The 14,044-nt window shown below is 39.7% G+C and overlaps 1 protein-coding gene across 2 annotated transcripts in view; it reads left to right on the top strand.

Moving 5' to 3' along the window:
- MIB1 (MIB E3 ubiquitin protein ligase 1) overlaps positions 1-14,044 on the top strand; it is a 141,318-nt gene that overhangs the window by 67,396 nt on the left and 59,878 nt on the right. The window lies entirely within an intron of this gene.

Genomic DNA, 14,044 nt, shown 5'->3' with positions numbered 1-14,044 from the left:
TTTAGGAAGTTAAATGTAATCCCTATGGTGACCACAAAGAAAATAGTTAGAGAGTATACACAAAAGGAAATGAGAAGGGAATTAAAATATTTCACTACAAAAAATCAACTAAATACAAGAGACAGTAATGTAGGAAATGAAAGACAAAAAAAACTATGTGGCATATAGAAAACAATAGCTAAATGATAGAAGTTCTTCCTTATCAGTAATTACATGTAAATGGATTAAACTCTACAAAAGATAGAGAATGACAGAATGGATTTTTAAAAAAATGTCCTAAATATATGCTGTTTATAGGAGATTCACTTTAGATGCAAAGACCCCAATAGATTTAAAGTGAAAGGATGGAAAAAAGTATTCTATGCAAGTAGTAACCAAAAGAGAGCAGGGGCAGCTATACTAATTTTACACAAAATAAACTTTAAATCAGAAAGGTTATAAGAGACAAGGAAGGGCGTTATTAATAGAAGGTTCAATCCAGCCAAAAGGTATAATAATTATAAACATTTACATAGATAATAATAGACCGTAAAAATATATGAAACAAAAATTGACAGAATTGAAGGGAGAAATAGCTTCTGCAATAATGGTTGTTGAAGATTTCAACATCCTGCTCTTGTTAATGGATGGAACAACCAGACAGAAGAGAAGTAAAGACATAGAGGACTCGAACAATGCAATAAGCCACCTAGAGGTAACGGACATACAGAATGTTCTACTCAACAGAAAACACATTCTTCTCAAGTGCACCTGGGACATTCTTCAGGATAGGCTATATGATAGGTGACAAATTACATCTCAATGGATATAAAAAGGTGGCTATCATGCACAGTATCTTCTCTGACTGCAGTGTGATGAAGTTAGAAATCAATAATATAAGGAAAACTGGAAATTCACAAATTTGTGGAAATTAAATAACAGACTCTTAGTCAACCAGTGAATTAAAGAAGTCACAAGGGAAATTAGACAATACTTAGAGATGAATCAAAACAATCACAACATTCTAAAACCCATGGGATGCAGTGAAATCAGTGTTAAGGGGGAAGTTTGTAGCTATAAATGCTTATATTTAATAAAAAGTTCTCAAATCAACAACCTAACTTTACAAATTAAGGAAGTAGAAAAAAGTTTCTAAACACATAGAAAGCATAATGAACGAGATAATAAACATTCAATCAGGGATAAACAAAGTCAAGACTATGAAAAGCAATAGAGAAAATATTAGTTCTTTGATCAAATAATTGACAAATGTTTAACTAGATGGACTGAGAAAAAAGAAAATTCAGGTTACTAAAATCAGAAATGAAAGTGAAGACATTACTACCAATTCTACAGAAATGAAAAGGGTTATGAGATAGTACTGTAAACAGTTGTATGTCAACAGATTGGATAACAGAGATGAAATGGACAAATACTTAGAAACACAAAACCATCTAAGACTGAATCATGAAAATAAAGGAAATCTGAACAGACCTGTAACTAGTAAGAAGATTGAATCAGTAATAAAAAAAAATCTCCTCATGAAGAAAAGCCCTAGACCTGATGAGTTCAGTGGTGAATTCTACCATTTAAAGAACTAACACCAATCCTTCACAAACTGTTCCAAAATATTGAAGAGGAGAGAACACTTCCTAACTCATTCTATGAGGCCAGTATCATCCTGATATCACAGCCAGACAAAGACACTCTAAGAAAAGAAAACTACAGATCAATATTCTTTATGAACAAAATACTAACATACCAAATTCAGCAGCGTATCAAAAAATATTATTCACCATAACCAAGTGGGATTGATTCCTGGAATGCAAAGTTTCAGCATACAAAAGTCAATAGTGTGATACACCACATTAACAGAACGAAGGGGAAAAAACCACATGACCATCTCAATTGATGGAGAAAAAGCATTTGATAAACTTCAACACCCTTTTATGATAGAAATACTCAGCAGGGGCTGGCCCCATGGCCTAGCAGTTAAGTTCAGCACACTCCCCCTTGGCGGCCTGGGTTCAGTTCCCAGGCCTGAATTTACGTACTTGGTGGCGGCCATGCTGTGGCAGTGACCCACATACAAAATGGAGGAAGATTGGCATGGATGTTAGCTCAGGGCGCATCTTCCTTAAGCAAAAAGAGGAAGATTGGTAAGAGATGTTAGCTTTTGGCAAATCATCTTCAGCCAAAAGAAAAAAAAAACCCAAGTAAACAAAAAACAACCCAGCAAACTAGGAATAGAAGGAAACTACCTCAACATAATGAAAGCTATATATGGAAAACCAACAGTGAACATTATATTTAATGGTGAAAGACTGAAAGCTTTTTCTCTGCGATCAGAAACAAGGCAAGAATGCCTGTTTTTCTGCTTATATTCAACATAGTATTGGAAGTCCTAGCCAGAGCAATTAGGCAAGGAAAAGAAATAAAATCATCTACATTGGAAAGGAAGAAATAAAATGATCTCTAAGTAGAAAAGCAAGATTACATGAAAAACTTTTAAAACTAATTAAATTCAGCAAAATAGCAGGATACAAAGTCAACACAAAAAAGTCAGTTGCATTTCTCTACACTGACAGCAATCTGTAGAGGATGTTAAGAAAATAACTTCATTTACAATAGCATCAAGAAGAATATAATACTCAGGAATTAATTTAACCAAGAAGGTGAAAGACTTGTACAATGAATACTACCAATCATTACTGAAAGAAATTAAAGAAGACATAAGTAAATGGAAACATATCCCATGTGCATGGTTTGGAAGAATTTATATTAAGATGTCAGTACTAGCCAAAGTGATCTCCATATTCACTGCAATTTCCTATCAAAATTCCAGCAATATTTTTTGCAGAAATAGAAAAATCCCTCTTAGGTTTCAGTATGTCATCTCAAGGTACCTAATAGTCAAAACCATCTTGGAAAACAACAAATTTAGAAGACTAACTCTTCTTCAGTAGTTTTGTAGATTTCAAAACTTACTACAAAGCTACTGTAATCAAAGCATTGTTGTACTGGCATAAAGATAGACACACAAATCTGAGTGGAATAGACTAGAGTCTGGAAATAAACCTTTGCATATGCAGTCAAATGATTTTTGGCAAGAGCCCCAAGACCATTTGATGGGGACTTGGCAAATGTTGAAGAGTTGGACAGTTGAACAAATGTTGAACTGTTGAACAGTCTCTTCAACAAATGATGCTGGCAAAACTGGATATTCAGGTAGAAAAGAATGAAGTTAGACCCTTCCCTAACATTGTATGCAAAAATTAACACAAAATAGATTAAGGGGCCTAAATTTAAGAGCTACAAGTATAAAACTCTTACAAGAAAACATAGGGGAAAGCTCCTGACATTCAATTTGGCAATGATTTGTTGGGTATGACAGTGAAGGCACAGGCAACAAAAGAAGAAATAGACAAATTGAACTTTATGAAAATTAAAAACTTCTTTGCACCAAAGGATACTATCCATCATGAAAAGGCAACCTACAAAATGGGAGAAAACATTGGCAAGTCCGATATCTAATAGTGGATTGATATTCAAAATCTATAGAGAACTCTTAAAACTCAACAACAACAAACCAACCCAATTCAAAAATAGGCAAAGGACTTGAATAGTTATTTCTCCAAAGAAGATATAGGGATGGACCATAAGCTGAAAAGATGCTAAACATCACAAATCATTAGGGAAATGCAAATCAGAACCACAATGAGACACAGAGGAGACATCAGCAACATGGCAGTGTGAGCAGTTTTCTCTGTCTCTCCCCCTTGAAACTACAGCTAATTGGACATTCATCAGTCAACAAAGGATATCCACACAGCATCTCAGGATGCCTGAGAGACCCGCGCTGCTATACATTGGAAGGTGTACGGACTTACCCCCAGGAGGAGGTGGAGATAGGTGAAAAATCTCTGACCCGCAGACAGCCTAGTACCTGCAAGTGACTTTCTACTGGCTGACACATCCATAGCATTGCCACGGCACCACGGGGGAGCATGTGTATGCATTGGTGGGGTGACTCTGGAAACAGGTGACTGTAGCGCTAAGCCACCTGCAACTGCTCCTTAGCCCAGTGGGAAAATCCATGGTCCCACGGCAGCTGCAGGGAAAGCCTCTACTTGGCCTTAGCTGAGAGGCCCCGCCCAGCAATCAGACAGCTGGGAGGCCCTGGGGCAAAAGGGGCCTGGCTGGCTGAGCAACGTGCCTGCTGCATCTAACAAACAAAGCCCTGTTGCGACCAGGAGGGGGCAGGGGCGACCCAGAGGGACCATGTGAGTGGGCGGTGACAAGTTGGAGCCCCAGTGAGACTGCTCCTCGCTCCAGGGGCAAAATCCAAAGTCCCACAGCAGTCTCAGGGAAAGCCTCTACTCGACCGGAGCAGAGAGGCTGTGCCCAGCATCAGACCGCTGTGAGGCTCTGGGGCGAAAGAGCCCTGGCCAGCTGAGCAACCTGCTGGCTGCATCTAACAAACAAAGCCCTGCTGCGGCCCTAAGGAGGCAAGGGGCATCTAACAAACAAAGCCCTGCTGCGGCCCCAAGGAGGCAAGGGTGACGCACTGGGATGGCGTAAGTGGGCGGTGACAATCTGGAACCCCAGCCTGACTGCTTCCTGTTACAAGGGGAAAATCCATGGTCCCACAGCAGCTGCAGGGAAAGCCTCTGCCACGCATTAGTGGAGAGGTCCTGCCCAGCAATCAGAAGGCTGAGAAGCCCTGGGGCAAAAAGGGGTGTTGCCAGCTGAGCAACCCTTGGCTGCATTTAACACTCACAGCCCTGCTGCAGCCCGGAGGGGGCAAGGGACACCCAGAGGGACTGCACGAGTGGGTAGTGACAATTTGGAGCCCCAGCCTGACTGCTCCTTGGTCCAGGGAGAAAATCTGCAGTCCCACAGCAGCCACAGGGAAAACCTCTGCTCACTGGTAGTGGAGAGGCCCAGCCCAGCACTCATAAGGCTAGAAGGCCCTGGGGCAGAAGTGGCACAGCTGGGTGAGCTAACCACAGACTTCAGTAGGTACCCATAGCTCTGCTGCGGCCCATAGTGGACAAGTGAGATCTTGTGGGCCCTGATGGTGGCAGAGCTGCGAGTCTAGGTGAACCTGCGCCTGGCTGCTGTGAAAGCCCATAACACCGCTGCAGACCCTAAGGAGGGAGTGTGTTTAGGCAGTCTGTGAGAGTAGGCACCAGCAACCGGAGGCCCCCTTGCGATTGTCCCCACAGCTGGTGAGAGACCCCACAGGGCCACTGTGATCACGAGGAGGGGCCCAGCCTCGGTGAGGAACAGCTGACAGGGATCCTGGTTGGTGCAGATTACATAGCTGCTGCCCCCCCCCCCCCAAGTAGGAGCAAGGGGAAGCAGTAACCAAACTCTGTCTCTATGCGGAGGCACAAATCCATGCCATCAAGCAGTATGAAAAAATATACTAAATCTCCAGAACAGAAGGAAAATGACAAGTACCCAGAAAACAATCCCAAAGACACTGAAGTCTGTAAACTAAATGACAATGAATTCAAAATAGCCATCATTAAAAAACTCAATGAGTTAAAAGAGAATACAGATAGACAACTCTGCGAGTTCAGGAGCTATGTCGCAAAAGAGCTTGATACTATAAAGAAGAACCAGTCAGAAATGTTGGAGATGAAGAACACAATGGAGGAGATTAAGAAAAATCTGCATTCTCTAAACAGTAGAGTCGATAATATAGAAGACGGAATTAGCAATTTTGAGGATAGGAATATAGAAATGCTGCAAATAGAGGAGGAGAGAGAACTAAGACTAAAAAGAAATGAAGAAACTCTGCAAGAAATATCCGACTCAATTAGGAAAGGCAACATAAGGATTTTATGTATCCCAGAAGGAGAAGAGAAGGAGAAGGGGGCAGAAAGCCGTTCAAAGAAATAATGGCTGAGAACTTCCCAAACCTGGGGAGAGAGATGGAATTCCATGTGACAGAAGCTAACAGATCTCCAAACTTTTATCAATGTATAAAGACCAACCCCAAGGCATATAGTAGTGAAGCTTTCAAAAGTCAATGACAAAGAGAAAATACTAAGGGCAGCAAGGCAGAAGAAAATAACCTACAAAGGAACCCCCATAAGGCTGTCAGCAGATTTCTCAGCAGATACCTTCCAGGCTAGAAGAGAGTGGAATGATATCTTCAAAACTCTGAAGGACAAAAACTTGCAGCCAAGAATACTCTATCCAGTGAAAATATCTTTCAGACATGATGGAGAAATAAAAACCTGCCCAGATAGACAAAAGTTAAGGGAATTCATCACCACAAGACATCCCCTACAAGAAATGCTCAACAAGACCCTCATACCTGAAAAAACAACAAAAGGAAAGGGGTTACAAAACCTAAAGCAAAGGAGATAAGTAGAAAGAGAAAAGCAGAAACTTGCAGCTCTCCATCAGAACAGGTTAGCAAAGGCTAATTATAACATTAAAGATAAAAGGAAGGGAAATACCAAGAATAAATATAATCTTGTCATTTTAACCACAAACTTACAACACAAGAAGGAAGAAAAAAAAATACCTGACAAGAACAACCTAGAAGGGGAAGAGGAAAGGGATGGAACAGCTTAATCTAAGGAAATAAGAGGCTATCAGAAAATGGACTATCTCATCTATGAGATGTTTTATACAAACCACATAGTAACCACTAAACAAATAACAAGAATAAAGACACAAATTACAAATAAGAAGAAAGCCAGTATAGAAAACTACCTACCTGAATTGGTAGTCCAAAAATCATGGGATGAGAAACAAAAGAAATGTAAGAGAACCAGAAAACAAGCGATAAAATGGCAGCATTAGGCCCCCACATTTCAATAATTACTCTAAATGTAAATGGATTGAACTCTCCAATCAAAAGACACTGAGTGGCAGGATGGATTAAAATCAAGATCCAACGATATGCTGCCTCCAGGAAACACACCTCAGCCCCAAAGAAAAACACAGACTCAGAGTGAAGGGATGGAAGACGATGCTCCAAGCTAATAATGAACATAAGAAAGCAGGTGTTGGCATACTTACATCAGACAAAGCAGACTTCAAGGCAAAACAGATAGACAAAGAGGGTTAGTTTATAGTGATAAAAGGGATTCTCCACCAAGAAGACATAACACTTATGAATATATATGCACCCAACACAGGAGCACCAAAGTATTTAAAGCAACTGTTAATAAAACTAAAAGGAGACATCAACAACAATACAATAAGAGTAGGGGACCTCAACACCCCACTAACCCCAATGGATAGATCATCCAGACAGAAAGTCAACAAGGAAACTGCAGAATTAAATGAAAAACTAGACCAGATGGACTTAACAGATATACATAGAACACTCCATCCCAAAACAGCAGGTTACACATTCTTCTCAAGTGCACATGGAACATTCTTCAAGGATAGACCATATCTTGGGAAACAAAGGAAGCCTCAACAAGTTTAAGAGGGTTGAAATAATATCAAGCTGTTTTCTGACCATAGTGCTATGAAACTAGAAGTCAACTACAAGAATAAAGCTGGGAAAGGGCCAAAAATGTGGAGATTAAACAACATGCTACTGAACAACCAGTGGATCATTGAAGAAATTAAAGAAGAGATCAAGTATTATCTGGAGACAAATGAAAACGAAAACACGCCATACCAACTAATTTGGGACACAGCAAAAGCACTCCTAAGAGGGAAATTCATTGGAATACAGGATCACCTCAATAAACAAGAAAAATGTCAGTTACGCAATCTCAAATGGCACCTGACAGAATTAGAAAAAGAAGAACAAACAAAGCCCAAAGTCAGTAGAAGGAGGGAAATAATAAAAATCAGAGCAGAAATAAATGAAATTGAAACAAAAAAAAGACAGTAGAAAGGATAAATGAAACAAAGGGTTCGTTCTTTGAGAAAATAAACAAAATTGAGAAACCCCTAGCTGGGCTCACTAAGAAAAAAAGAGAGAAGACAAATAAAATTAGAAATGAAAGAGGAGAAATCACAGTGGATACTACAGAGATACAAAAGATTATAAGAGAATACTATGAAAAACTATATGCCAACAAATTGGACAACCTAGAAGAAATGGATAAATTCTTAGACTCTTACAACCTCCCAAAACTGAAGCAGGAAGAACTAGAGAATCTGAATAGACCAATCACAAGTAAAGAAATTGAAACAGTAATCAAAAACCTCCCCCAAAATGAAAGTCCAGGACCAGATGGCTTCTCTGGAGAATTCTACCAAACATTCAAAGAAGATTTAATACCTATCCTTCTCAAACTATTCCAGAAAATTGAGGAAGATGGAGCACTTCCTAATACATTCTATGGCTGACCCCCAAACCAGACAAGGACAACACAAAGAAGGAGAACTACAGGCCAATATCACTGATGAACATATATGCAAAAATCCTCGACGAAATTCTGGCAAAATGAGTACAGCAATAAGTTAAAAAGATCATACACCATGATCAAGTGGGATTTATACCAGGGACACAGGGATGGTTCAACATCTGCAAGTCAATCAACGTGATACAGTACATTAACAAAATGAGAAACAAAAACCACATGATCATCACAATAGATGCAAAAGCTTTTGACAAGATCCAACATCCATTTATGATAAAAGCTCTCAACAGAATGGGTATAGAAGGAAAGTACCTCAACTTAATAAAGGCCATATATGACAAACCCACAGCCAACATCATACTCAATGGGGAAAAACTGAAAGCCATCCCTCTGAGAACAGGAACAAGAGAAGGGTGTCCACTCTCACCACTCTTATTCAACATAGTACTGGAGGTTTTGGCCAGAGCAGTTAGGCAGGAAAAAGAAATAAAAGGAATCCAAATAGGCAATGAGGAAGTGAAACTCTCGCTGTTCGCAGATGACATGATCTTATGTATAGAAAACCCCAAAGAATCCATTGGAAAACTATGAGAAATAATCAACAGCTACAGCAAAGTTGCAGGGTATAAAATCAACTTACATAAATCAGTAGCATTTCTATATTCTAACAACGAACTAAGAAAAAAACTCAAGAACACAATCTCATTCACAATGGCAACAAAAAGAATAAAATACCTTGGGGTAAATTTAACCAAGGAGGTGAAAGAGCTATACAACGAAAACTATAAGAGTTTCCTGAAAGAAATTGATGGACGACATAAAGAGATGAAAAGACATTCCATGCACATGGATTGGAAGAATAATCAAAGTTAAAATGTCCATAACAACTAAAGCAATCTACAGATTCAATGCTATCTCAATCAGAATCCCAATGACATTCTTTACAGAAATAAAACAAAGAATCCTAAAATTCATATGGGGCAACAAAAGACCCCGAATTGCTGAAACAATCCTGAGAAAAAAGAACAAATCTGGAGGCATCACAATCCCTGACTTCAAAACATACTACAAAGCTACAATAATCAAAACAGCCTGGTACTGGTTCAAAAACAGGTGCACAGATCAATGGAACAGAATTGAAAGGCCAGAAATAAAACTACACACCTATGGACAGCTTATCTTCGACAGAAGAGCTGAGGGCCTACAATGGAGAAAAGAAAGTCTCTTCAACAAATGGTGCTGGGAAAACTGGACAGCCACATGTAAAAAAATGAAAATTGACCTTTTTCACCATTCACAAAAATAAACTCAAAATGGATCAAAGACCTAAAGATAAGACATGAAACCATAAGGCTTCTAGAAGAAAATATAGGCAGTACACTCTTTGATGTCAGTATCAAAAGGATCTTTTCGGACACCACGTCTTCTCAGACAAGGGAAACAATAGAAAGAATAAACAAATGGGACTTCATCAGACTAAGGAGCTTCTTCAAGGCAAGAGAAAACAGGATTGAAACAAAAAAACAATCCACCAATTGGGAAAAAATATTTGCAAGTCATATATCTGACAAAGGGTTAATCTCCATAATATATAAAGAACTCACACAACTCAACAAAAAAACAACCTGATCAAAAAATGGGCAGGGGACATGAACAGACGTTTCTCCAAAGAAGATATATGGATGGCCAGTAGACACGTGAAAAGATGTTCATCATCACTGACCATCAGGGAAACGCAAATCAAAACTACACTAAGATATCACCTTACACCTGTTAGAACGGAAAAAATAACCAAAACAAAAAGTAACAAATGTAGGAGAGGTTGTGGAGAAAAAGGAACCCTCATATACTGCTGCTGGGAATGCAAACTGGTGCAGTCACTATGGAAATCAGTATGGAGATTTCTCAAAAAATTAAAAATAGAAATACCATATGACCCAGCCATCCCACTATTGGGTATCTATCCAAAGAGCTTAAAGTCAGCAGTTCCAAATGTCCCATGCACCCCTATGTTCATTGCAGTATTATTTACAGTAGCCAAGACGTGGAAGCAACCTAAGTGCCTATCAATAGATGATTGGATAAAGAAGAAATGGTATATATATACACAGTGGAATATTACTCAGCCATGAAAAAGGATAAAAGCATCCCATTCACAACCACATGGCTGGATCTTGAAGGTGTTATGTTAAGTGAAATAAGCCAGATAGAGTAAGACAATCTCTGCATGACTCCATTCATAAGTGGAATTTAAGTAGACAAAGAGAACAGATTAGTGGTTACCAGGGGAAAGGGAGGGTGGGGAGTGGGCACAAAGGGTGAAGTGGTGCACCTGTAACACGACTGACAAATAATAATGTACAAGTGAAATTTCACCAGGTTGTAAGCTATTATAATCTCAACAAAAAGTAAAAAAAAAAGAAAAAACCCACAATGAGATACCGTCTCATCCCCTTTAGGATGGCTATATCAAAAAAACAGAAAATACGTGTTGGCTAGGATGTGGAGAAATTGGAACGTTTTGTGCTGTTGGTGGGAATGTAAAATGTACAGCTGCTGTGGAGAACAGTATGGTGGTTTGTCAAAAAAATTAAAAATAGATGCAACAGTTCCATTTCTGGGTATATACCCAAAATAATTGAAAGTGGGGTGTTGAAGAAATATTTGTACACCCATATTCATAGCAGCATTATTCACAGTAGCTAAAACTTGGAAACAACCCCAGTGTCCATCAGTGCATGAATGGCTAAGCAAAATGTGATATATACGTACAATAGCATATTACTCAACCTTAAAAAAGGAGGACGTTCTGACTCATGCTAGAGTGTGGATGAACCTTGAGGACTTAGTGCTAAGTGAAATAAGCCAATCGCAAAAATACAAGTACTCGGACTGGCCCGGTGGTGCAGCGGTTAAGTTCGCACGTACTGCTTCTCAGTGGCCTGGGTTTCGTAAGTTCAGATCCTGGGTGCGGGCTTGGCACGCCATGCTGTGGTAGGCGTCCCACATATAAAGTAGAGGAAGATGGGCACAGATGTTAGCTCAGGGCTAATCTTCCTCCAAAAATAAAAAAAAAGAGATAAGTACTGTATGATTCCAATTACGTGAAGTACCTAGAGTAGTCAAAAATCATAGAGACAGAAAGTAGAATGATGGTTTCTAGGGGCTGAGGATCGGGAGAATGGGGAGTTACAGTGTAATGTGTATAGAGTTTTAGTTTTTCAAGATGAAAAGAGTTCTGGAGATGGATGGTGATGATAGGTGCACAACAATATGAATGTGCTTAATTAATACCACTTAACTGTACACTTAAAAATGGTTAAGATGATAAATTTCATGTTATTTGTATTTTACCACAATAAAAAACTCATTAAAAAGAAACATGCTTGTTGTTAAGGCATATTAAGGATCTAATTCAATACCCATTTTTGTTCTTACTAGTTAGTAGGCACTGTGGTGTGTCCTGAGAATAAAGATGATTAAGTCACAGTTGTACATGCCAAGAAGGTCACAGTAAAAAATGGCAGACTTGGAAGTAAATTATTCTGGAATGTGAGAAGTGGATAATAGAAGGAGAGAGAAATTAATTTTGTGAGAGTCAGGGAAGTTTCTATCAGCTTAGCAAAACGCAGCAACTGCAGAACAAAAGGAGAGCATTTATTCGGGGTCTTAGAATTGCAATTTGGGGAACGCAGGTTCCTTCAGCAGCCAGAAAAGTATCCCGTTGAGGAGTAAAAGTCTGGAGTCTTTATTAGCAAAAAGGAGAGCCCAGACCAGTCGCCTCAGTTGTTTTAGGGAGGGTAGATTTATGTTACAGGTCATTGGCTTACTCAAGGACATTTTGTTGCCACCAGAAAAGGTATATTTTTGGACAGTCCTTCAGAAAGCCCTTTCTCAGCAAATAACTCCCTTTTGCCAAGTGAGCAGGGTCAGCACAATTTCATGTTTTTAACAAGATGGAGTCCAGGGTACAAAATGGAGTCACTGTTGTCAACTTGCTTCGCATTTCATAGGAGAGGGATTTCTTCAGCTGAGTTTTTAAGGATGTGTATTTTCAAGCCAACAAGATAAAAAATAAGAGCATTGAAGTCTGGAGAGCAGCATATGAACATACAGGGTAAAATCAGTTGATAAGTTAGAGTTTTTTATGTGAAGGAACCATGGCAGCAGATGAGTCTGGAATGGTCCACAGAAGTAGGTTTTAAAATAGGTTTGTTCTATATAGTAGAGTTACATCAAAGAGTTTTAAACATAAATTTTGTGTTTTATAGAGAGAATTCTGTGTTTTGTGTGAAGAATAGATTGAGATAAGAATAAACTGGCGGACGGGGCCGGCCCTGTGGCCGAGTGGTTAAGTTCGTGCGCTCAGCTCCGGCGGCCCGAGGTTTTCCCGGTTTGGATCCTGGGCGTGGACATGGCACCACTCATCAGGTCATGTTGAAGTGGCATCCCATGTGCCACAACTAAAAAAAATATACAGCTATATACTAGGGGAGGAAAAAGCAGGAAAAAAACAATAAGCTGGAGTTAGGGTGAGCTCAATAGGTCAGGTGGGTGAGAATGAAGGCCTGAAGGAGTTAGTGGTGGAACTGGTGAAGAGAAGAGAGATGAGCATAAATTGAGGAGTAAAAGCCACAGAATTTGGTGCTTGCATAGAGGGGCGCAGGGAAAGGAAGCAGGTGAGCTTGACTTGCGGAAACTGTTCTTGTTGACCATGTGGTCTGTGGTTCTGCCAGCTAAGATGGGGAAGACTGGAACAAGAGCAGGTTTTGGAGATCCGTTTTAGATTTAGTTTGAGGCCTCTTCACAAATCTCCTTTAGGTAACCTTTTGGAGGTCAGCTATAACGTTGTCCCTCAACATCTCATCTGGTGCCAGTATCAGACAGAATCATGAGCTATATGTTTTAGGTTTATTTGGAATACTTAAGATGAATTCAAAAGAAAACAACAAAACCTGTCAGTTAAAGGCTTTGTGCAACTGAGGTTTTCTAATTTAGAAGGAAAACCTGGAAATAAATTTGTTTTTTAGTGTGTGTATGTATTTTCCAGAATCTTTAAGTTTTTCTTGTGTATTTACTTTTGACATATATATTAGGGTTTTAAATTTTGCAGGGTTTTTTAAACATAAGTAAATTGTTGCAGGACCTGCATAAAAGTGTTTCAGTAGCAGTTTTCTAATAACAGTAAATGCATGATACACTTCATACATCATTCCTGTTTGCATTCAGTGAGTGCTAGTGGATTGAGGATCCCTTTTTTTTTTTCTTAAGATTTTACTTTTCCTTTTTCTCCCCAAAGCCCCCTGGTACATAGTTGTGTATTTTTAGTTGTGGGTGCTTCTAGTTATGGCATGTGGGACGCTGCCTCAGCGTGGCCTGATGAGCGGTGCCATGTCCGTGTCCAGGATCCAACCAGTGAAAACCTGGGCCACCGAAGCGGAGCACACAAACTTAACCACTCGGCCACGGCGCCAGGCCCGAGGATCCCTTTCTTAACAGAAGGAGTACTCTAGTTAGGCTTAAAAATTGTAACAGAAGGGCCAGCCGAGTCGCATAGTGGTTAAGTTTGCAGCTCTGCTTCCATGGCCTAGGGTTTTCGGTTTCAGATCCTGAGCACGGACCTACACACTGCTCATCAAGTCGTGCTGTGGTGGCGTCCCACATATAAAATAGAGGAAGATTGGCACACATGTTAGCTCAAGGTCAGTCTTCTT

This window comes from Equus przewalskii, chromosome 7 (assembly GCF_037783145.1).
Source record: "Equus przewalskii isolate Varuska chromosome 7, EquPr2, whole genome shotgun sequence".
Taxonomy (NCBI): domain Eukaryota; kingdom Metazoa; phylum Chordata; class Mammalia; order Perissodactyla; family Equidae; genus Equus; species Equus przewalskii.
This window is presented reverse-complemented; position numbering and strand designations above follow the sequence as displayed.